This window comes from Phyllobates terribilis, unplaced genomic scaffold (assembly GCF_046119375.1).
Source record: "Phyllobates terribilis strain yellow unplaced genomic scaffold, ASM4611937v1 Scaffold_30__1_contigs__length_15301838, whole genome shotgun sequence".
NCBI lineage: Eukaryota > Metazoa > Chordata > Amphibia > Anura > Dendrobatidae > Phyllobates > Phyllobates terribilis.
In genome coordinates, this window is record NW_027362790.1 from 9,538,211 (window position 1) to 9,559,877 (window position 21,667).

General features: G+C 46.0%; 15 non-coding genes and 1 pseudogene across 15 annotated transcripts; all 16 read right to left on the reverse strand.

Annotated features, from left to right (window-relative positions):
* Positions 1 to 1,842: 1,842 nt before the first annotated feature.
* Positions 1,843 to 1,928, reverse strand: LOC141179999 (U2 spliceosomal RNA; annotated as a pseudogene).
* A 1,115-nt stretch (positions 1,929 to 3,043) lies between these two features.
* On the reverse strand, positions 3,044 to 3,234 carry LOC141180216 (U2 spliceosomal RNA). Its single transcript, XR_012255983.1, has one exon. It is a non-coding gene; the product is annotated as a U2 spliceosomal RNA (small nuclear RNA).
* Positions 3,235 to 4,349: 1,115 nt separating this feature from the next.
* Positions 4,350 to 4,540, reverse strand: LOC141180217 (U2 spliceosomal RNA). Its single transcript, XR_012255984.1, has one exon. It is a non-coding gene; the product is annotated as a U2 spliceosomal RNA (small nuclear RNA).
* A 1,115-nt stretch (positions 4,541 to 5,655) lies between these two features.
* Positions 5,656 to 5,846, reverse strand: LOC141179519 (U2 spliceosomal RNA). The gene has a single exon (XR_012255527.1). It is a non-coding gene; the product is annotated as a U2 spliceosomal RNA (small nuclear RNA).
* Positions 5,847 to 6,961: 1,115 nt separating this feature from the next.
* On the reverse strand, positions 6,962 to 7,152 carry LOC141180218 (U2 spliceosomal RNA). Its single transcript, XR_012255985.1, has one exon. It is a non-coding gene; the product is annotated as a U2 spliceosomal RNA (small nuclear RNA).
* A 1,115-nt stretch (positions 7,153 to 8,267) lies between these two features.
* Positions 8,268 to 8,458, reverse strand: LOC141179626 (U2 spliceosomal RNA). Its single transcript, XR_012255623.1, has one exon. It is a non-coding gene; the product is annotated as a U2 spliceosomal RNA (small nuclear RNA).
* A 1,115-nt stretch (positions 8,459 to 9,573) lies between these two features.
* On the reverse strand, positions 9,574 to 9,764 carry LOC141180221 (U2 spliceosomal RNA). The gene has a single exon (XR_012255987.1). It is a non-coding gene; the product is annotated as a U2 spliceosomal RNA (small nuclear RNA).
* A 1,118-nt stretch (positions 9,765 to 10,882) lies between these two features.
* Positions 10,883 to 11,073, reverse strand: LOC141180222 (U2 spliceosomal RNA). Its single transcript, XR_012255988.1, has one exon. It is a non-coding gene; the product is annotated as a U2 spliceosomal RNA (small nuclear RNA).
* Positions 11,074 to 12,188: 1,115 nt separating this feature from the next.
* Positions 12,189 to 12,379, reverse strand: LOC141179576 (U2 spliceosomal RNA). Its single transcript, XR_012255578.1, has one exon. It is a non-coding gene; the product is annotated as a U2 spliceosomal RNA (small nuclear RNA).
* Positions 12,380 to 13,491: 1,112 nt separating this feature from the next.
* On the reverse strand, positions 13,492 to 13,682 carry LOC141179640 (U2 spliceosomal RNA). The gene has a single exon (XR_012255636.1). It is a non-coding gene; the product is annotated as a U2 spliceosomal RNA (small nuclear RNA).
* A 1,112-nt stretch (positions 13,683 to 14,794) lies between these two features.
* Positions 14,795 to 14,985, reverse strand: LOC141180223 (U2 spliceosomal RNA). The gene has a single exon (XR_012255989.1). It is a non-coding gene; the product is annotated as a U2 spliceosomal RNA (small nuclear RNA).
* A 1,115-nt stretch (positions 14,986 to 16,100) lies between these two features.
* LOC141180224 (U2 spliceosomal RNA) lies at positions 16,101 to 16,291 on the reverse strand. Its single transcript, XR_012255990.1, has one exon. It is a non-coding gene; the product is annotated as a U2 spliceosomal RNA (small nuclear RNA).
* A 1,115-nt stretch (positions 16,292 to 17,406) lies between these two features.
* On the reverse strand, positions 17,407 to 17,597 carry LOC141180225 (U2 spliceosomal RNA). The gene has a single exon (XR_012255991.1). It is a non-coding gene; the product is annotated as a U2 spliceosomal RNA (small nuclear RNA).
* A 1,112-nt stretch (positions 17,598 to 18,709) lies between these two features.
* On the reverse strand, positions 18,710 to 18,900 carry LOC141180226 (U2 spliceosomal RNA). The gene has a single exon (XR_012255992.1). It is a non-coding gene; the product is annotated as a U2 spliceosomal RNA (small nuclear RNA).
* A 1,115-nt stretch (positions 18,901 to 20,015) lies between these two features.
* On the reverse strand, positions 20,016 to 20,206 carry LOC141180360 (U2 spliceosomal RNA). The gene has a single exon (XR_012256114.1). It is a non-coding gene; the product is annotated as a U2 spliceosomal RNA (small nuclear RNA).
* A 1,115-nt stretch (positions 20,207 to 21,321) lies between these two features.
* LOC141180227 (U2 spliceosomal RNA) lies at positions 21,322 to 21,512 on the reverse strand. Its single transcript, XR_012255993.1, has one exon. It is a non-coding gene; the product is annotated as a U2 spliceosomal RNA (small nuclear RNA).
* Between the last annotated feature and the right edge of the window lie 155 nt (positions 21,513 to 21,667).

Genomic DNA, 21,667 nt, shown 5'->3' on the forward strand with positions numbered 1-21,667 from the left:
CAATCCCCGAAGAGCATGGCTTCCGACTTCCTGCAGTTGACTTTGGCCCCTGAAGCCCGGCCGAACCTCTCACACGTCTGGACGAGGGCGTCGACTGAACCACGATCAGCGCAGAAGACGGTGACGTCGTCCATGTAGAGCGAGCACTTGACCTCGTGTCGTCCCGGACCCGGTGCGGTGATCCCTCTGATCTCTCCATTCTGCCGGATAGCCTCTGCGAAGAGTTCTATAACACAAACAAAAAGAAGAGGTGATAGAGGGCAGCCTTGTCTGACCCCAGAGAGGACAGGGAAGGGGTCAGTCTTCCAGCCGTTCACCAACACCGAGCTGTGGATATCAAAATACATCAGACGGACATACGAACAAAACATGTTACCCAAACCTAACCGGTGCAGAGCTCGGCCCATGAACTCGTGGGAAACCCGGTCGAAGGCCTTCTCCTGATCCAAGGAGACCAGGGCCGCGTGTGCGCGGCGGACCTTGATGTACTCGACCGTGTCCCGCACGAGAGCGAGGCTGTCTGCGATGCGACGTCCAGGGATGCCGCAGGTCTGGTCCGGGTGGATGATCCGTCCGATGACCGTCTTAAGTCGTGTCGCCATCGTCTTGGCCAGGATCTTGTAGTCCACGTTGAGCAGAGTGATGGGACGCCAATTCCTCAGGTCGCACCTCTCTCCCTTCCGCTTGTACAGGATCGTGACCATTCCTTCCCTCAAAGATGGAGGCATTCTACCCTCCACCACCATCTCCTCGTACAGGTCCAACAGGTCCGGACAGATGAGGTCTCCCAGCGCTACATAGAGCTCCGCTGGAAGACCATCACTGCCCGGGGTCCTGCCGGTCCTAAAGGATTTAGCGGCAGAGAGCAATTCGCCCACCATCAGAGGTTTGTCCAAGGCTGCCGTGCCTGCAGGATCAAGATGGTTAGTGATACCTGACAGGAACTTATCAGCAGCGTCGGGGTCGGTAGTCTTGTGGGAGTAGAGTTCGCTGTAGAAGTCGCTGACGACCCTCATCACGTCCTCCTTCCCACGTCGCATGTTTCCGCTCTCGTCTCGCAGCTCGTTCAGGGGCGTGTGACCGGCATGAAGTTTCCTGAAAAAGAATGAGTTACATTTCTCACCCTTCTCCAGATTCTCCACTTTGGAACGGAAGACGATTCGCTTGGACTCCTCCTCAAAGTGCCTTTTCAGGCTCTTCTTGGTCTCCTCCAGCTCCTCCCTCACGTCCCAGCCGCAGTGAAGAAGGTCCTGCAGCGACCGCAGCTCGCGCTGCAGCCCTCTGAAGTCCCTCCTCTTCTCACACGCCTGTTGTCGACCCTTGGCCTGAAAGAAACAGCGAAACTCAAGTTTAACATATTCCCACCAATCAGAGACTGTTTGGAAGCTACCCTTGTAGGACTGACACATTGCGTAGGCTGCTCTCAGCTCCTCCACGACTTCATCCTGAGCCAGCAGAGCACAATTCAGCTTCCAGGAGCCGGGCCCGGACGGAAAACCGTCGCCGAGGACATCTTGTAAGTGAATGGCTCTGTGGTCGGAGAAGAAGCAGGAGACCATCGAGTGCCTACTCTGCCTGACTGCCCGAGAGGTGAACACAAAGTCAATCCTGGAGCGGAGTGAGCCATCGGGTCGGCTCCACGAATAGTTCGTGGAGCCTCTCCCCATGGAGCCCACCACGTCCTGAAGAGAGGCCTCGGTTACCATCTCGATGAGCAGCTTGGACGTGATGTCCAACTTGGCAGATGTGCCAGAACTACGACCATCCTCCTCGATGGGGCAGTTGAAATCCCCGGCCATCACTAAGGTCCTGGTGGTGGCAAGCTGAAGCCGCAGGGTCTGGAAAAGCTCCAAACGCTCATTCTTCAGTGGGGACGCATACACGAACAGATACTACACTTGATCTTAGCCAAAAGGCCGAGAAGCGATAACCAGAATTGGTTTCAAACTACGGAGCCACCCAAGGATCCTGAAAAGTCCATTTGTGGAGATGAGCTCCTGGACTCCCGTTAAGAAGACATGTTGTCAACCTCTAGATCCCTTACATGCCTGCACTTTTCGGCTTGCTGCTGCTGCAATCCACGCGTTTTAGATCTGCATAACTCCACCTCTTTAAACACAGCACCTTCACCCCCTGCTGTTCCCACCCGCCTCAACACCGTTGGAAGGGAGGAGAACCAATTAAGGCGGGGGGTGGGGTGGAACGAGCAGCTGTCTACCCTTAGCAGGAGGGCTCCTGATTACATACCTCTCCTGCTGCTGCTGCTGCTGGCTGTCCAGCAGCAGACTGAAGGTGGCTGCTGCTGTGCACAGGTATATAAAGGCTCAGAGCCTATTATGACACGCGCAGCCAGCGTTCCATTGCCACATTCCATCTACTGCAGGCAGGATACCTGGCTGGCTGAATGTCGCTGAGAAGCTCACAGAGACCGCCATAAGCAACAGTTTAACAGAATGCCACAGACTAATCAACCAAACTTTTTGGGTTGGGTTCTCTTTTATAGTCTGCAGGCATTAAATGAAAGAAGTCAGTGTTCCAGCAGAAGGAGACAACGTTTCAGAAAAGGCATTGTAGCAAACCAAAAAAGAAATTTTAAGCGCAGCAGAGTAACCAGCGCACATACCTGTTAGCTCAGGTGAGTTTAAAAGGCTGCTGTTGATAACAAGGGCATTTGCTAAATAGATGGTGTGTGTGCAACAATATACTGAAAGGTCAATTATATTGTGCAGCTTATCTCACCACCTGTAGTTATTTAGGTGAAAGCTCCAAAATGCTTGCCTAATATGTCTGTTTATCCAAAAGGAAGTAAAAAGGGAGAGCTAGAAAGATAGCATTGCATCACATTACATGGCAATGCAATGCACAGTTGCTGAAGTTGAACCAAAATGAGCTTGTAATCTGGCTTCTGCAACTTTGAACATGAAAAATCCAATGAGGAGAAGAAAAGCAAAGCCAAAGAGTCCATCCCAAAATCCGACAAACAAGCAAAATGAACAAAAAACATTGAATTCAATTCTTTCTGATTTTAGAAACTGCATTAAAGAAGGGGTGCACCGGTCCTGGAGATACTGCAATACCAGGTCAATGCGTGGAGTGGACAGAGCAAGCTCTTTTTCCATCTCCCTGTTCTAAAAATCCATTTAATATATGGTCCCCAGATAGGGGACGTATCAGATATTAAACTGATAAGAACAGATACTACACTTGATCTTAGCCAAAAGGCCGAGAAGCGATAACCAGAATTGGTTTCAAACTACGGAGCCACCCAAGGATCCTGAAAAGTCCATTTGTGGAGATGAGCTCCTGGACTCCCGTTAAGAAGACATGTTGTCAACCTCTAGATCCCTTACATGCCTGCACTTTTCGGCTTGCTGCTGCTGCAATCCACGCGTTTTAGATCTGCATAACTCCACCTCTTTAAACACAGCACCTTCACCCCCTGCTGTTCCCACCCGCCTCAACACCGTTGGAAGGGAGGAGAACCAATTAAGGCGGGGGGTGGGGTGGAACGAGCAGCTGTCTACCCTTAGCAGGAGGGCTCCTGATTACATACCTCTCCTGCTGCTGCTGCTGCTGGCTGTCCAGCAGCAGACTGAAGGTGGCTGCTGCTGTGCACAGGTATATAAAGGCTCAGAGCCTATTATGACACGCGCAGCCAGCGTTCCATTGCCACATTCCATCTACTGCAGGCAGGATACCTGGCTGGCTGAATGTCGCTGAGAAGCTCACAGAGACCGCCATAAGCAACAGTTTAACAGAATGCCACAGACTAATCAACCAAACTTTTTGGGTTGGGTTCTCTTTTATAGTCTGCAGGCATTAAATGAAAGAAGTCAGTGTTCCAGCAGAAGGAGACAACGTTTCAGAAAAGGCATTGTAGCAAACCAAAAAAGAAATTTTAAGCGCAGCAGAGTAACCAGCGCACATACCTGTTAGCTCAGGTGAGTTTAAAAGGCTGCTGTTGATAACAAGGGCATTTGCTAAATAGATGGTGTGTGTGCAACAATATACTGAAAGGTCAATTATATTGTGCAGCTTATCTCACCACCTGTAGTTATTTAGGTGAAAGCTCCAAAATGCTTGCCTAATATGTCTGTTTATCCAAAAGGAAGTAAAAAGGGAGAGCTAGAAAGATAGCATTGCATCACATTACATGGCAATGCAATGCACAGTTGCTGAAGTTGAACCAAAATGAGCTTGTAATCTGGCTTCTGCAACTTTGAACATGAAAAATCCAATGAGGAGAAGAAAAGCAAAGCCAAAGAGTCCATCCCAAAATCCGACAAACAAGCAAAATGAACAAAAAACATTGAATTCAATTCTTTCTGATTTTAGAAACTGCATTAAAGAAGGGGTGCACCGGTCCTGGAGATACTGCAATACCAGGTCAATGCGTGGAGTGGACAGAGCAAGCTCTTTTTCCATCTCCCTGTTCTAAAAATCCATTTAATATATGGTCCCCAGATAGGGGACGTATCAGATATTAAACTGATAAGAACAGATACTACACTTGATCTTAGCCAAAAGGCCGAGAAGCGATAAGCAGAATTGGTTTCAAACTACGGAGCCACCCAAGGATCCTGAAAAGTCCATTTGTGGAGATGAGCTCCTGGACTCCCGTTAAGAAGACATGTTGTCAACCTCTAGATCCCTTACATGCCTGCACTTTTCGGCTTGCTGCTGCTGCAATCCACGCGTTTTAGATCTGCATAACTCCACCTCTTTAAACACAGCACCTTCACCCCCTGCTGTTCCCACCCGCCTCAACACCGTTGGAAGGGAGGAGAACCAATTAAGGCGGGGGGTGGGGTGGAACGAGCAGCTGTCTACCCTTAGCAGGAGGGCTCCTGATTACATACCTCTCCTGCTGCTGCTGCTGCTGACTGTCCAGCAGCAGACTGAAGGTGGCTGCTGCTGTGCACAGGTATATAAAGGCTCAGAGCCTATTATGACACGCGCAGCCAGTGTTCCATTGCCACATTCCCTCTACTGCAGGCAGGATACCTGGCTGGCTGAATGTCGCTGAGAAGCTCACAGAGACCGCCATAAGCAACAGTTTAACAGAATGCCACAGACTAATCAACCAAACTTTTTGGGTTGGGTTCTCTTTTATAGTCTGCAGGCATTAAATGAAAGAAGTCAGTGTTCCAGCAGAAGGAGACAACGTTTCAGAAAAGGCATTGTAGCAAACCAAAAAAGAAATTTTAAGCGCAGCAGAGTAACCAGCGCACATACCTGTTAGCTCAGGTGAGTTTAAAAGGCTGCTGTTGATAACAAGGGCATTTGCTAAATAGATGGTGTGTGTGCAACAATATACTGAAAGGTCAATTATATTGTGCAGCTTATCTCACCACCTGTAGTTATTTAGGTGAAAGCTCCAAAATGCTTGCCTAATATGTCTGTTTATGCAAAAGGAAGTAAAAAGGGAGAGCTAGAAAGATAGCATTGCATCACATTACATGGCAATGCAATGCACAGTTGCTGAAGTTGAACCAAAATGAGCTTGTAATCTGGCTTCTGCAACTTTGAACATGAAAAATCCAATGAGGAGAAGAAAAGCAAAGCCAAAGAGTCCATCCCAAAATCCGACAAACAAGCAAAATGAACAAAAAACATTGAATTCAATTCTTTCTGATTTTAGAAACTGCATTAAAGAAGGGGTGCACCGGTCCTGGAGATACTGCAATACCAGGTCAATGCGTGGAGTGGACAGAGCAAGCTCTTTTTCCATCTCCCTGTTCTAAAAATCCATTTACTATATGGTCCCCAGATAGGGGACGTATCAGATATTAAACTGATAAGAACAGATACTACACTTGATCTTAGCCAAAAGGCCGAGAAGCGATAACCAGAATTGGTTTCAAACTACGGAGCCACCCAAGGATCCTGAAAAGTCCATTTGTGGAGATGAGCTCCTGGACTCCCGTTAAGAAGACATGTTGTCAACCTCTAGATCCCTTACATGCCTGCACTTTTCGGCTTGCTGCTGCTGCAATCCACGCGTTTTAGATCTGCATAACTCCACCTCTTTAAACACAGCACCTTCACCCCCTGCTGTTCCCACCCGCCTCAACACCGTTGGAAGGGAGGAGAACCAATTAAGGCGGGGGGTGGGGTGGAACGAGCAGCTGTCTACCCTTAGCAGGAGGGCTCCTGATTACATACCTCTCCTGCTGCTGCTGCTGCTGGCTGTCCAGCAGCAGACTGAAGGTGGCTGCTGCTGTGCACAGGTATATAAAGGCTCAGAGCCTATTATGACACGCGCAGCCAGCGTTCCATTGCCACATTCCATCTACTGCAGGCAGGATACCTGGCTGGCTGAATGTCGCTGAGAAGCTCACAGAGACCGCCATAAGCAACAGTTTAACAGAATGCCACAGACTAATCAACCAAACTTTTTGGGTTGGGTTCTCTTTTATAGTCTGCAGGCATTAAATGAAAGAAGTCAGTGTTCCAGCAGAAGGAGACAACGTTTCAGAAAAGGCATTGTAGCAAACCAAAAAAGAAATTTTAAGCGCAGCAGAGTAACCAGCGCACATACCTGTTAGCTCAGGTGAGTTTAAAAGGCTGCTGTTGATAACAAGGGCATTTGCTAAATAGATGGTGTGTGTGCAACAATATACTGAAAGGTCAATTATATTGTGCAGCTTATCTCACCACCTGTAGTTATTTAGGTGAAAGCTCCAAAATGCTTGCCTAATATGTCTGTTTATCCAAAAGGAAGTAAAAAGGGAGAGCTAGAAAGATAGCATTGCATCACATTACATGGCAATGCAATGCACAGTTGCTGAAGTTGAACCAAAATGAGCTTGTAATCTGGCTTCTGCAACTTTGAACATGAAAAATCCAATGAGGAGAAGAAAAGCAAAGCCAAAGAGTCCATCCCAAAATCCGACAAACAAGCAAAATGAACAAAAAACATTGAATTCAATTCTTTCTGATTTTAGAAACTGCATTAAAGAAGGGGTGCACCGGTCCTGGAGATACTGCAATACCAGGTCAATGCGTGGAGTGGACAGAGCAAGCTCTTTTTCCATCTCCCTGTTCTAAAAATCCATTTAATATATGGTCCCCAGATAGGGGACGTATCAGATATTAAACTGATAAGAACAGATACTACACTTGATCTTAGCCAAAAGGCCGAGAAGCGATAACCAGAATTGGTTTCAAACTACGGAGCCACCCAAGGATCCTGAAAAGTCCATTTGTGGAGATGAGCTCCTGGACTCCCGTTAAGAAGACATGTTGTCAACCTCTAGATCCCTTACATGCCTGCACTTTTCGGCTTGCTGCTGCTGCAATCCACGCGTTTTAGATCTGCATAACTCCACCTCTTTAAACACAGCACCTTCACCCCCTGCTGTTCCCACCCGCCTCAACACCGTTGGAAGGGAGGAGAACCAATTAAGGCGGGGGGTGGGGTGGAACGAGCAGCTGTCTACCCTTAGCAGGAGGGCTCCTGATTACATACCTCTCCTGCTGCTGCTGCTGCTGGCTGTCCAGCAGCAGACTGAAGGTGGCTGCTGCTGTGCACAGGTATATAAAGGCTCAGAGCCTATTATGACACGCGCAGCCAGCGTTCCATTGCCACATTCCATCTACTGCAGGCAGGATACCTGGCTGGCTGAATGTCGCTGAGAAGCTCACAGAGACCGCCATAAGCAACAGTTTAACAGAATGCCACAGACTAATCAACCAAACTTTTTGGGTTGGGTTCTCTTTTATAGTCTGCAGGCATTAAATGAAAGAAGTCAGTGTTCCAGCAGAAGGAGACAACGTTTCAGAAAAGGCATTGTAGCAAACCAAAAAAGAAATTTTAAGCGCAGCAGAGTAACCAGCGCACATACCTGTTAGCTCAGGTGAGTTTAAAAGGCTGCTGTTGATAACAAGGGCATTTGCTAAATAGATGGTGTGTGTGCAACAATATACTGAAAGGTCAATTATATTGTGCAGCTTATCTCACCACCTGTAGTTATTTAGGTGAAAGCTCCAAAATGCTTGCCTAATATGTCTGTTTATGCAAAAGGAAGTAAAAAGGGAGAGCTAGAAAGATAGCATTGCATCACATTACATGGCAATGCAATGCACAGTTGCTGAAGTTGAACCAAAATGAGCTTGTAATCTGGCTTCTGCAACTTTGAACATGAAAAATCCAATGAGGAGAAGAAAAGCAAAGCCAAAGAGTCCATCCCAAAATCCGACAAACAAGCAAAATGAACAAAAAACATTGAATTCAATTCTTTCTGATTTTAGAAACTGCATTAAAGAAGGGGTGCACCGGTCCTGGAGATACTGCAATACCAGGTCAATGCGTGGAGTGGACAGAGCAAGCTCTTTTTCCATCTCCCTGTTCTAAAAATCCATTTACTATATGGTCCCCAGATAGGGGACGTATCAGATATTAAACTAATAAGAACAGATACTACACTTGATCTTAGCCAAAAGGCCGAGAAGCGATAACCAGAATTGGTTTCAAACTACGGAGCCACCCAAGGATCCTGAAAAGTCCATTTGTGGAGATGAGCTCCTGGACTCCCGTTAAGAAGACATGTTGTCAACCTCTAGATCCCTTACATGCCTGCACTTTTCGGCTTGCTGCTGCTGCAATTCACGCGTTTTAGATCTGCATAACTCCACCTCTTTAAACACAGCACCTTCACCCCCTGCTGTTCCCACCCGCCTCAACACCGTTGGAAGGGAGGAGAACCAATTAAGGCGGGGGGTGGGGTGGAACGAGCAGCTGTCTACCCTTAGCAGGAGGGCTCCTGATTACATACCTCTCCTGCTGCTGCTGCTGCTGGCTGTCCAGCAGCAGACTGAAGGTGGCTGCTGCTGTGCACAGGTATATAAAGGCTCAGAGCCTATTATGACACGCGCAGCCAGCGTTCCATTGCCACATTCCATCTACTGCAGGCAGGATACCTGGCTGGCTGAATGTCGCTGAGAAGCTCACAGAGACCGCCATAAGCAACAGTTTAACAGAATGCCACAGACTAATCAACCAAACTTTTTGGGTTGGGTTCTCTTTTATAGTCTGCAGGCATTAAATGAAAGAAGTCAGTGTTCCAGCAGAAGGAGACAACGTTTCAGAAAAGGCATTGTAGCAAACCAAAAAAGAAATTTTAAGCGCAGCAGAGTAACCAGCGCACATACCTGTTAGCTCAGGTGAGTTTAAAAGGCTGCTGTTGATAACAAGGGCATTTGCTAAATAGATGGTGTGTGTGCAACAATATACTGAAAGGTCAATTATATTGTGCAGCTTATCTCACCACCTGTAGTTATTTAGGTGAAAGCTCCAAAATGCTTGCCTAATATGTCTGTTTATCCAAAAGGAAGTAAAAAGGGAGAGCTAGAAAGATAGCATTGCATCACATTACATGGCAATGCAATGCACAGTTGCTGAAGTTGAACCAAAATGAGCTTGTAATCTGGCTTCTGCAACTTTGAACATGAAAAATCCAATGAGGAGAAGAAAAGCAAAGCCAAAGAGTCCATCCCAAAATCCGACAAACAAGCAAAATGAACAAAAAACATTGAATTCAATTCTTTCTGATTTTAGAAACTGCATTAAAGAAGGGGTGCACCGGTCCTGGAGATACTGCAATACCAGGTCAATGCGTGGAGTGGACAGAGCAAGCTCTTTTTCCATCTCCCTGTTCTAAAAATCCATTTAATATATGGTCCCCAGATAGGGGACGTATCAGATATTAAACTGATAAGAACAGATACTACACTTGATCTTAGCCAAAAGGCCGAGAAGCGATAACCAGAATTGGTTTCAAACTACGGAGCCACCCAAGGATCCTGAAAAGTCCATTTGTGGAGATGAGCTCCTGGACTCCCGTTAAGAAGACATGTTGTCAACCTCTAGATCCCTTACATGCCTGCACTTTTCGGCTTGCTGCTGCTGCAATCCACGCGTTTTAGATCTGCATAACTCCACCTCTTTAAACACAGCACCTTCACCCCCTGCTGTTCCCACCCGCCTCAACACCGTTGGAAGGGAGGAGAACCAATTAAGGCGGGGGGTGGGGTGGAACGAGCAGCTGTCTACCCTTAGCAGGAGGGCTCCTGATTACATACCTCTCCTGCTGCTGCTGCTGCTGCTGGCTGTCCAGCAGCAGACTGAAGGTGGCTGCTGCTGTGCACAGGTATATAAAGGCTCAGAGCCTATTATGACACGCGCAGCCAGCGTTCCATTGCCACATTCCATCTACTGCAGGCAGGATACCTGGCTGGCTGAATGTCGCTGAGAAGCTCACAGAGACCGCCATAAGCAACAGTTTAACAGAATGCCACAGACTAATCAACCAAACTTTTTGGGTTGGGTTCTCTTTTATAGTCTGCAGGCATTAAATGAAAGAAGTCAGTGTTCCAGCAGAAGGAGACAACGTTTCAGAAAAGGCATTGTAGCAAACCAAAAAAGAAATTTTAAGCGCAGCAGAGTAACCAGCGCACATACCTGTTAGCTCAGGTGAGTTTAAAAGGCTGCTGTTGATAACAAGGGCATTTGCTAAATAGATGGTGTGTGTGCAACAATATACTGAAAGGTCAATTATATTGTGCAGCTTATCTCACCACCTGTAGTTATTTAGGTGAAAGCTCCAAAATGCTTGCCTAATATGTCTGTTTATCCAAAAGGAAGTAAAAAGGGAGAGCTAGAAAGATAGCATTGCATCACATTACATGGCAATGCAATGCACAGTTGCTGAAGTTGAACCAAAATGAGCTTGTAATCTGGCTTCTGCAACTTTGAACATGAAAAATCCAATGAGGAGAAGAAAAGCAAAGCCAAAGAGTCCATCCCAAAATCCGACAAACAAGCAAAATGAACAAAAAACATTGAATTCAATTCTTTCTGATTTTAGAAACTGCATTAAAGAAGGGGTGCACCGGTCCTGGAGATACTGCAATACCAGGTCAATGCGTGGAGTGGACAGAGCAAGCTCTTTTTCCATCTCCCTGTTCTAAAAATCCATTTAATATATGGTCCCCAGATAGGGGACGTATCAGATATTAAACTGATAAGAACAGATACTACACTTGATCTTAGCCAAAAGGCCGAGAAGCGATAACCAGAATTGGTTTCAAACTACGGAGCCACCCAAGGATCCTGAAAAGTCCATTTGTGGAGATGAGCTCCTGGACTCCCGTTAAGAAGACATGTTGTCAACCTCTAGATCCCTTACATGCCTGCACTTTTCGGCTTGCTGCTGCTGCAATCCACGCGTTTTAGATCTGCATAACTCCACCTCTTTAAACACAGCACCTTCACCCCCTGCTGTTCCCACCCGCCTCAACACCGTTGGAAGGGAGGAGAACCAATTAAGGCGGGGGGTGGGGTGGAACGAGCAGCTGTCTACCCTTAGCAGGAGGGCTCCTGATTACATACCTCTCCTGCTGCTGCTGCTGCTGGCTGTCCAGCAGCAGACTGAAGGTGGCTGCTGCTGTGCACAGGTATATAAAGGCTCAGAGCCTATTATGACACGCGCAGCCAGCGTTCCATTGCCACATTCCATCTACTGCAGGCAGGATACCTGGCTGGCTGAATGTCGCTGAGAAGCTCACAGAGACCGCCATAAGCAACAGTTTAACAGAATGCCACAGACTAATCAACCAAACTTTTTGGGTTGGGTTCTCTTTTATAGTCTGCAGGCATTAAATGAAAGAAGTCAGTGTTCCAGCAGAAGGAGACAACGTTTCAGAAAAGGCATTGTAGCAAACCAAAAAAGAAATTTTAAGCGCAGCAGAGTAACCAGCGCACATACCTGTTAGCTCAGGTGAGTTTAAAAGGCTGCTGTTGATAACAAGGGCATTTGCTAAATAGATGGTGTGTGTGCAACAATATACTGAAAGGTCAATTATATTGTGCAGCTTATCTCACCACCTGTAGTTATTTAGGTGAAAGCTCCAAAATGCTTGCCTAATATGTCTGTTTATCCAAAAGGAAGTAAAAAGGGAGAGCTAGAAAGATAGCATTGCATCACATTACATGGCAATGCAATGCACAGTTGCTGAAGTTGAACCAAAATGAGCTTGTAATCTGGCTTCTGCAACTTTGAACATGAAAAATCCAATGAGGAGAAGGAAAGCAAAGCCAAAGAGTCCATCCCAAAATCCGACAAACAAGCAAAATGAACAAAAAACATTGAATTCAATTCTTTCTGATTTTAGAAACTGCATTAAAGAAGGGGTGCACCGGTCCTGGAGATACTGCAATACCAGGTCAATGCGTGGAGTGGACAGAGCAAGCTCTTTTTCCATCTCCCTGTTCTAAAAATCCATTTAATATATGGTCCCCAGATAGGGGACGTATCAGATATTAAACTGATAAGAACCGATACTACACTTGATCTTAGCCAAAAGGCCGAGAAGCGATAACCAGAATTGGTTTCAAACTACGGAGCCACCCAAGGATCCTGAAAAGTCCATTTGTGGAGATGAGCTCCTGGACTCCCGTTAAGAAGACATGTTGTCAACCTCTAGATCCCTTACATGCCTGCACTTTTCGGCTTGCTGCTGCTGCAATCCACGCGTTTTAGATCTGCATAACTCCACCTCTTTAAACACAGCACCTTCACCCCCTGCTGTTCCCACCCGCCTCAACACCGTTGGAAGGGAGGAGAACCAATTAAGGCGGGGGGTGGGGTGGAACGAGCAGCTGTCTAACCTTAGCAGGAGGGCTCCTGATTACATACCTCTCCTGCTGCTGCTGCTGGCTGTCCAGCAGCAGACTGAAGGTGGCTGCTGCTGTGCACAGGTATATAAAGGCTCAGAGCCTATTATGACACGCGCAGCCAGCGTTCCATTGCCACATTCCATCTACTGCAGGCAGGATACCTGGCTGGCTGAATGTCGCTGAGAAGCTCACAGAGACCGCCATAAGCAACAGTTTAACAGAATGCCACAGACTAATCAACCAAACTTTTTGGGTTGGGATCTCTTTTATAGTCTGCAGGCATTAAATGAAAGAAGTCAGTGTCCCAGCAGAAGGAGACAACGTTTCAGAAAAGGCATTGTAGCAAACCAAAAAAGAAATTTTAAGCGCAGCAGAGTAACCAGCGCACATACCTGTTAGCTCAGGTGAGTTTAAAAGGCTGCTGTTGATAACAAGGGCATTTGCTAAATAGATGGTGTGTGTGCAACAATATACTGAAAGGTCAATTATATTGTGCAGCTTATCTCACCACCTGTAGTTATTTAGGTGAAAGCTCCAAAATGCTTGCCTAATATGTCTGTTTATCCAAAAGGAAGTAAAAAGGGAGAGCTAGAAAGATAGCATTGCATCACATTACATGGCAATGCAATGCACAGTTGCTGAAGTTGAACCAAAATGAGCTTGCAATCTGGCTTCTGCAACTTTGAACATGAAAAATCCAATGAGGAGAAGGAAAGCAAAGCCAAAGAGTCCATCCCAAAATCCGACAAACAAGCAAAATGAACAAAAAACATTGAATTCAATTCTTTCTGATTTTAGAAACTGCATTAAAGAAGGGGTGCACCGGTCCTGGAGATACTGCAATACCAGGTCAATGCGTGGAGTGGACAGAGCAAGCTCTTTTTCCATCTCCCTGTTCTAAAAATCCATTTAATATATGGTCCCCAGATAGGGGATGTATCAGATATTAAACTGATAAGAACCGATACTACACTTGATCTTAGCCAAAAGGCCGAGAAGCGATAACCAGAATTGGTTTCAAACTACGGAGCCACCCAAGGATCCTGAAAAGTCCATTTGTGGAGATGAGCTCCTGGACTCCCGTTAAGAAGACATGTTGTCAACCTCTAGATCCCTTACATGCCTGCACTTTTCGGCTTGCTGCTGCTGCAATCCACGCGTTTTAGATCTGCATAACTCCACCTCTTTAAACACAGCACCTTCACCCCCTGCTGTTCCCACCCGCCTCAACACCGTTGGAAGGGAGGAGAACCAATTAAGGCGGGGGGTGGGGTGGAACGAGCAGCTGTCTACCCTTAGCAGGAGGGCTCCTGATTACATACCTCTCCTGCTGCTGCTGCTGGCTGTCCAGCAGCAGACTGAAGGTGGCTGCTGCTGTGCACAGGTATATAAAGGCTCAGAGCCTATTATGACACGCGCAGCCAGCGTTCCATTGCCACATTCCATCTACTGCAGGCAGGATACCTGGCTGGCTGAATGTCGCTGAGAAGCTCACAGAGACCGCCATAAGCAACAGTTTAACAGAATGCCACAGACTAATCAACCAAACTTTTTGGGTTGGGATCTCTTTTATAGTCTGCAGGCATTAAATGAAAGAAGTCAGTGTCCCAGCAGAAGGAGACAACGTTTCAGAAAAGGCATTGTAGCAAACCAAAAAAGAAATTTTAAGCGCAGCAGAGTAACCAGCGCACATACCTGTTAGCTCAGGTGAGTTTAAAAGGCTGCTGTTGATAACAAGGGCATTTGCTAAATAGATGGTGTGTGTGCAACAATATACTGAAAGGTCAATTATATTGTGCAGCTTATCTCACCACCTGTAGTTATTTAGGTGAAAGCTCCAAAATGCTTGCCTAATATGTCTGTTTATCCAAAAGGAAGTAAAAAGGGAGAGCTAGAAAGATAGCATTGCATCACATTACATGGCAATGCAATGCACAGTTGCTGAAGTTGAACCAAAATGAGCTTGTAATCTGGCTTCTGCAACTTTGAACATGAAAAATCCAATGAGGAGAAGAAAAGCAAAGCCAAAGAGTCCATCCCAAAATCCGACAAACAAGCAAAATGAACAAAAAACATTGAATTCAATTCTTTCTGATTTTAGAAACTGCATTAAAGAAGGGGTGCACCGGTCCTGGAGATACTGCAATACCAGGTCAATGCGTGGAGTGGACAGAGCAAGCTCTTTTTCCATCTCCCTGTTCTAAAAATCCATTTAATATATGGTCCCCAGATAGGGGACGTATCAGATATTAAACTGATAAGAACAGATACTACACTTGATCTTAGCCAAAAGGCCGAGAAGCGATAACCAGAATTGGTTTCAAACTACGGAGCCACCCAAGGATCCTGAAAAGTCCATTTGTGGAGATGAGCTCCTGGACTCCCGTTAAGAAGACATGTTGTCAACCTCTAGATCCCTTACATGCCTGCACTTTTCGGCTTGCTGCTGCTGCAATCCACGCGTTTTAGATCTGCATAACTCCACCTCTTTAAACACAGCACCTTCACCCCCTGCTGTTCCCACCCGCCTCAACACCGTTGGAAGGGAGGAGAACCAATTAAGGCGGGGGGTGGGGTGGAACGAGCAGCTGTCTACCCTTAGCAGGAGGGCTCCTGATTACATACCTCTCCTGCTGCTGCTGCTGCTGGCTGTCCAGCAGCAGACTGAAGGTGGCTGCTGCTGTGCACAGGTATATAAAGGCTCAGAGCCTATTTTGACACGCGCAGCCAGCGTTCCATTGCCACATTCCATCTACTGCAGGCAGGATACCTGGCTGGCTGACTGTCGCTGAGAAGCTCACAGAGACCGCCATAAGCAACAGTTTAACAGAATGCCACAGACTAATCAACCAAACTTTTTGGGTTGGGTTCTCTTTTATAGTCTGCAGGCATTAAATGAAAGAAGTCAGTGTTCCAGCAGAAGGAGACAACGTTTCAGAAAAGGCATTGTAGCAAACCAAAAAAGAAATTTTAAGCGCAGCAGAGTAACCAGCGCACATACCTGTTAGCTCAGGTGAGTTTAAAAGGCTGCTGTTGATAACAAGGGCATTTGCTAAATAGATGGTGTGTGTGCAACAATATACTGAAAGGTCAATTATATTGTGCAGCTTATCTCACCACCTGTAGTTATTTAGGTGAAAGCTCCAAAATGCTTGCCTAACATGTCTGTTTATCCAAAAGGAAGTAAAAAGGGAGAGCTAGAAAGATAGCATTGCATCACATTACATGGCAATGCAATGCACAGTTGCTGAAGTTGAACCAAAATGAGCTTGTAATCTAGCTTCTGCAACTTTGAACATGAAAAATCCAATGAGGAGAAGAAAAGCAAAGCCAAAGAGTCCATCCCAAAATCCGACAAACAAGCAAAATGAACAAAAAACATTGAATTCAATTCTTTCTGATTTTAGAAACTGCATTAAAGAAGGGGTGCACCGGTCCTGGAGATACTGCAATACCAGGTCAATGCGTGGAGTGGACAGAGCAAGCTCTTTTTCCATCTCCCTGTTCTAAAAATCCATTTAATATATGGTCCCCAGATAGGGGACGTATCAGATATTAAACTGATAAGAACAGATACTACACTTGATCTTAGCCAAAAGGCCGAGAAGCGATAACCAGAATTGGTTTCAAACTACGGAGCCACCCAAGGATCCTGAAAAGTCCATTTGTGGAGATGAGCTCCTGGACTCCCGTTAAGAAGACATGTTGTCAACCTCTAGATCCCTTACATGCCTGCACTTTTCGGCTTGCTGCTGCTGCAATCCACGCGTTTTAGATCTGCATAACTCCACCTCTTTAAACACAGCACCTTCACCCCCTGCTGTTCCCACCCGCCTCAACACCGTTGGAAGGGAGGAGAACCAATTAAGGCGGGGGGTGGGGTGGAACGAGCAGCTGTCTACCCTTAGCAGGAGGGCTCCTGATTACATACCTCTCCTGCTGCTTCTGCTGCTGGCTGTCCAGCAGCAGACTGAAGGTGGCTGCTGCTGTGCACAGGTATATAAAGGCTCAGAGCCTATTATGACACGCGCAGCCAGCGTTCCATTGCCACATTCCATCTACTGCAGGCAGGATACCTGGCTGGCTGAATGTCGCTGAGAAGCTCACAGAGACCGCCATAAGCAACAGTTTAACAGAATGCCACAGACTAATCAACCAAACTTTTTGGGTTGGGTTCTCTTTTATAGTCTGCAGGCATTAAATGAAAGAAGTCAGTGTTCCAGCAGAAGGAGACAACGTTTCAGAAAAGGCATTGTAGCAAACCAAAAAAGAAATTTTAAGCGCAGCAGAGTAACCAGCGCACATACCTGTTAGCTCAGGTGAGTTTAAAAGGCTGCTGTTGATAACAAGGGCATTTGCTAAATAGATGGTGTGTGTGCAACAATATACTGAAAGGTCAATTATATTGTGCAGCTTATCTCACCACCTGTAGTTATTTAGGTGAAAGCTCCAAAATGCTTGCCTAATATGTCTGTTTATCCAAAAGGAAGTAAAAAGGGAGAGCTAGAAAGATAGCATTGCATCACATTACATGGCAATGCAATGCACAGTTGCTGAAGTTGAACCAAAATGAGCTTGTAATCTGGCTTCTGCAACTTTGAACATGAAAAATCCAATGAGGAGAAGAAAAGCAAAGCCAAAGAGTCCATCCCAAAATCCGACAAACAAGCAAAATGAACAAAAAACATTGAATTCAATTCTTTCTGATTTTAGAAACTGCATTAAAGAAGGGGTGCACCGGTCCTGGAGATACTGCAATACCAGGTCAATGCGTGGAGTGGACAGAGCAAGCTCTTTTTCCATCTCCCTGTTCTAAAAATCCATTTAATATATGGTCCCCAGATAGGGGACGTATCAGATATTAAACTGATAAGAACAGATACTACACTTGATCTTAGCCAAAAGGCCGAGAAGCGATAACCAGAATTGGTTTCAAACTACGGAGCCACCCAAGGATCCTGAAAAGTCCATTTGTGGAGATGAGCTCCTGGACTCCCGTTAAGAAGACATGTTGTCAACCTCTAGATCCTTTACATGCCTGCACTTTTCGGCTTGCTGCTGCTGCAATCCACGCGTTTTAGATCTGCATAACTCCACCTCTTTAAACACAGCACCTTCACCCCCTGCTGTTCCCACCCGCCTCAACACCGTTGGAAGGGAGGAGAACCAATTAAGGCGGGGGGTGGGGTGGAACGAGCAGCTGTCTACCCTTAGCAGGAGGGCTCCTGATTACATACCTCTCCTGCTGCTGCTGCTGGCTGTCCAGCAGCAGACTGAAGGTGGCTGCTGCTGTGCACAGGTATATAAAGGCTCAGAGCCTATTATGACACGCGCAGCCAGCGTTCCATTGCCACATTCCATCTACTGCAGGCAGGATACCTGGCTGGCTGAATGTCGCTGAGAAGCTCACAGAGACCGCCATAAGCAACAGTTTAACAGAATGCCACAGACTAATCAACCAAACTTTTTGGGTTGGGTTCTCTTTTATAGTCTGCAGGCATTAAATGAAAGAAGTCAGTGTTCCAGCAGAAGGAGACAACGTTTCAGAAAAGGCATTGTAGCAAACCAAAAAAGAAATTTTAAGCGCAGCAGAGTAACCAGCGCACATACCTGTTAGCTCAGGTGAGTTTAAAAGGCTGCTGTTGATAACAAGGGCATTTGCTAAATAGATGGTGTGTGTGCAACAATATACTGAAAGGTCAATTATATTGTGCAGCTTATCTCACCACCTGTAGTTATTTAGGTGAAAGCTCCAAAATGCTTGCCTAATATGTCTGTTTATCCAAAAGGAAGTAAAAAGGGAGAGCTAGAAAGATAGCATTGCATCACATTACATGGCAATGCAATGCACAGTTGCTGAAGTTGAACCAAAATGAGCTTGTAATCTGGCTTCTGCAACTTTGAACATGAAAAATCCAATGAGGAGAAGAAAAGCAAAGCCAAAGAGTCCATCCCAAAATCCGACAAACAAGCAAAATGAACAAAAAACATTGAATTCAATTCTTTCTGATTTTAGAAACTGCATTAAAGAAGGGGTGCACCGGTCCTGGAGATACTGCAATACCAGGTCAATGCGTGGAGTGGACAGAGCAAGCTCTTTTTCCATCTCCCTGTTCTAAAAATCCATTTAATATATGGTCCCCAGATAGGGGACGTATCAGATATTAAACTGATAAGAACAGATACTACACTTGATCTTAGCCAAAAGGCCGAGAAGCGATAACCAGAATTGGTTTCAAACTACGGAGCCACCCAAGGATCCTGAAAAGTCCATTTGTGGAGATGAGCTCCTGGACTCCCGTTAAGAAGACATGTTGTCAACCTCTAGATCCCTTACATGCCTGCACTTTTCGGCTTGCTGCTGCTGCAATCCACGCGTTTTAGATCTGCATAACTCCACCTCTTTAAACACAGCACCTTCACCCCCTGCTGTTCCCACCCGCCTCAACACCGTTGGAAGGGAGGAGAACCAATTAAGGCGGGGGGTGGGGTGGAACGAGCAGCTGTCTACCCTTAGCAGGAGGGCTCCTGATTACATACCTCTCCTGCTGCTGCTGCTGCTGGCTGTCCAGCAGCAGACTGAAGGTGGCTGCTGCTGTGCACAGGTATATAAAGGCTCAGAGCCTATTATGACACGCACAGCCAGCGTTCCATTGCCACATTCCATCTACTGCAGGCAGGATACCTGGCTGGCTGAATGTCGCTGAGAAGCTCACAGAGACCGCCATAAGCAACAGTTTAACAGAATGCCACAGACTAATCAACCAAACTTTTTGGGTTGGGTTCTCTTTTATAGTCTGCAGGCATTAAATGAAAGAAGTCAGTGTCCCAGCAGAAGGAGACAACGTTTCAGAAAAGGCATTGTAGCAAACCAAAAAAGAAATTTTAAGCGCAGCAGAGTAACCAGCGCACATACCTGTTAGCTCAGGTGAGTTTAAAAGGCTGCTGTTGATAACAAGGGCATTTGCTAAATAGATGGTGTGTGTGCAACAATATACTGAAAGGTCAATTATATTGTGCAGCTTATCTCACCACCTGTAGTTATTTAGGTGAAAGCTCCAAAATGCTTGCCTAATATGTCTGTTTATCCAAAAGGAAGTAAAAAGGGAGAGCTAGAAAGATAGCATTGCATCACATTACATGGCAATGCAATGCACAGTTGCTGAAGTTGAACCAAAATGAGCTTGTAATCTGGCTTCTGCAACTTTGAACATGAAAAATCCAATGAGGAGAAGAAAAGCAAAGCCAAAGAGTCCATCCCAAAATCCGACAAACAAGCAAAATGAACAAAAAACATTGAATTCAATTCTTTCTGATTTTAGAAACTGCATTAAAGAAGGGGTGCACTGGTCCTGGAGATACTGCAATACCAGGTCAATGCGTGGAGTGGACAGAGCAAGCTCTTTTTCCATCTCCCTGTTCTAAAAATCCATTTAATATATGGTCCCCAGATAGGGGACGTATCAGATATTAAACTGATAAGAACAGATACTACACTTGATCTTAGCCAAAAGGCCGAGAAGCGATAACCAGAATTGGTTTCAAACTACGGAGCCACCCAAGGATCCTGAAAAGTCCATTTGTGGAGATGAGCTCCTGGACTCCCGTTAAGAAGACATGTTGTCAACCTCTAGATCCCTTACATGCCTGCACTTTTCGGCTTGCTGCTGCTGCAATCCACGCGTTTTAGATCTGCATAACTCCACCTCTTTAAACACAGCACCTTCACCCCCTGCTGTTCCCACCCGCCTCAACACCGTTGGAAGGGAGGAGAACCAATTAAGGCGGGGGGTGGGGTGGAACGAGCAGCTGTCTACCCTTAGCAGGAGGGCTCCTGATTACATACCTCTCCTGCTGCTGCTGCTGCTGGCTGTCCAGCAGCAGACTGAAGGTGGCTGCTGCTGTGCACAGGTATATAAAGGCTCAGAGCCTATTATGACACGCGCAGCCAGCGTTCCATTGCCACATTCCATCTACTGCAGGCAGGATACCTGGCTGGCTGAATGTCGCTGAGAAGCTCACAGAGACCGCCATAAGCAACAGTTTAACAGAATGCCACAGACTAATCAACCAAACTTTTTGGGTTGGGTTCTCTTTTATAGTCTGCAGGCATTAAATGAAAGAAGTCAGTGTCCCAGCAGAAGGAGACAACGTTTCAGAAAAGGCATTGTAGCAAACCAAAAAAGAAATTTTAAGCGCAGCAGAGTAACCAGCGCACATACCTGTTAGCTCAGGTGAGTTTAAAAGGCTGCTGTTGATAACAAGGGCATTTGCTAAATAGATGGTGTGTGTGCAACAATATACTGAAAGGTCAATTATATTGTGCAGCTTATCTCACCACCTGTAGTTATTTAGGTGAAAGCTCCAAAATGCTTGCCTAATATGTCTGTTTATCCAAAAGGAAGTAAAAAGGGAGAGCTAGAAAGATAGCAATGCATCACATTACATGGCAATGCAATGCACAGTTGCTGAAGTTGAACCAAAATGAGCTTGTAATCTGGCTTCTGCAACTTTGAACATGAAAAATCCAATGAGGAGAAGAAAAGCAAAGCCAAAGAGTCCATCCCAAAATCCGACAAACAAGCAAAATGAACAAAAAACATTGAATTCAATTCTTTCTGATTTTAGAAACTGCATTAAAGAAGGGGTGCACCGGTCCTGGAGATACTGCAATACCAGGTCAATGCGTGGAGTGGACAGAGCAAGCTCTTTTTCCATCTCCCTGTTCTAAAAATCCATTTAATATATGGTCCCCAGATAGGGGACGTATCAGATATTAAACTGATAAGAACAGATACTACACTTGATCTTAGCCAAAAGGCCGAGAAGCGATAACCAGAATTGGTTTCAAACTACGGAGCCACCCAAGGATCCTGAAAAGTCCATTTGTGGAGATGAGCTCCTGGACTCCCGTTAAGAAGACATGTTGTCAACCTCTAGATCCCTTACATGCCTGCACTTTTCGGCTTGCTGCTGCTGCAATCCACG